The sequence below is a fragment of the Monopterus albus genome, unplaced genomic scaffold (assembly GCF_001952655.1).
Source record: "Monopterus albus unplaced genomic scaffold, M_albus_1.0 scaffold225.1, whole genome shotgun sequence".
Lineage (NCBI taxonomy): Eukaryota > Metazoa > Chordata > Actinopteri > Synbranchiformes > Synbranchidae > Monopterus > Monopterus albus.
The window spans coordinates 525,500-526,701 of NW_018128105.1; the positions used below are offsets into that span (position 1 = coordinate 525,500).

General features: G+C 43.2%; 1 protein-coding gene across 1 annotated transcript in view; it reads right to left on the bottom strand.

Annotated features, from left to right (window-relative positions):
- Window positions 1-1,202, bottom strand: part of vax2 (ventral anterior homeobox 2) — a 16,053-nt gene that overhangs the window by 9,705 nt on the left and 5,146 nt on the right. The gene's annotated exons all lie outside the window — the stretch shown is intronic.

Here is a 1,202-nt window from a genome sequence, read left to right on the forward strand (position 1 = left end):
CCCTCCCATTAACCCCCCTAGTGTCAGCACTAATGAGGGACACAGTGGCAGCTCTGTGCTCCCCCACACCCACACCCACACGTTGGTCTTTACACACATAATGCACTCACAAGCCCCTTATCCTAACCTTAAGCACCGCGGCTAAATGTTTAACCCCAACCTGATTCTACCTTTAACCCTAGAACCGAGTCTTAACACTGAAACAGGCCTTTGAAGTTGAGGAGCTCACAAACCACCTCTCTCAGTGTGTTTACATCTGGTCTCACAGTGCTAATGCCAGAGGTTCCTCTGGATGTGTTTACATCACGCAACACGTGGTGATTCGAGTCTTCAACGCGCAAAATGCCTCTAAACAAGCCTCTGCTACTGTCACCGTTCAAATAAATTAGCTCTTGTTGTGGTTTTATTTTTGTAGGAATTTTTTTATTCTTCTGAAATTGTCACCAGCTCCAATTCAGTTCTTTGTTCGTTTTTGGAGACATTTGGCTCTGACTCGTGCACGCAGCATGCATGTGTCCAGTGCATACAGAGGCGTTTATTTTCTAATGAACTCCAGTGATTACCTACACCGAAAAACACTACAATTCACTATAATAATAATAATAAAACTCAACAGAAATCAGCAAAATCACATTTCTGTTGCTACTGGCCAAGACTGTTTGTATAAACACTGTGTGCTATAGCCAATAATATCAAATTAAAAACTCAAAAACTAATATAAAAATATATTTACCCGGGGATATCCCAATTTTAGGCAATGCAAAATGTACGGTGAGGTTTTACTGTTTCATAGACTCAGAAGAGTTCAGGCCTGCAATCATGAGCTCCCTCTCAAACCCCTGGGCCCTGTTTAGCCAATAGCTGATTTATTTTTTTATTTGCTTCTTTCTGTTTCCACTCGTTCAAATTAAAAGTAACAGTGCCTGCCCTGGTGGACTGTAAACATATTTTACGTTGGCTGTGGTAGTGTATATCCGTGTCCACAGAGGGCGGGGAAACTGTTTGGGGCGGGGCAGCGTTTCCACTCCTGGCTTCTGATTGGCCAGGGAGACTATTAAAGCCTCTACACGCACCTGTGACCAACTCGTCGTAATTAGGACGCTAATGCTAATTGAATACCTGTGCTGTGGTCCACAGAACATTCTCCTAGCGGCTACTCACAATTATTACTGAATTATCTTGTGTGCTATATGCTTAGGCCG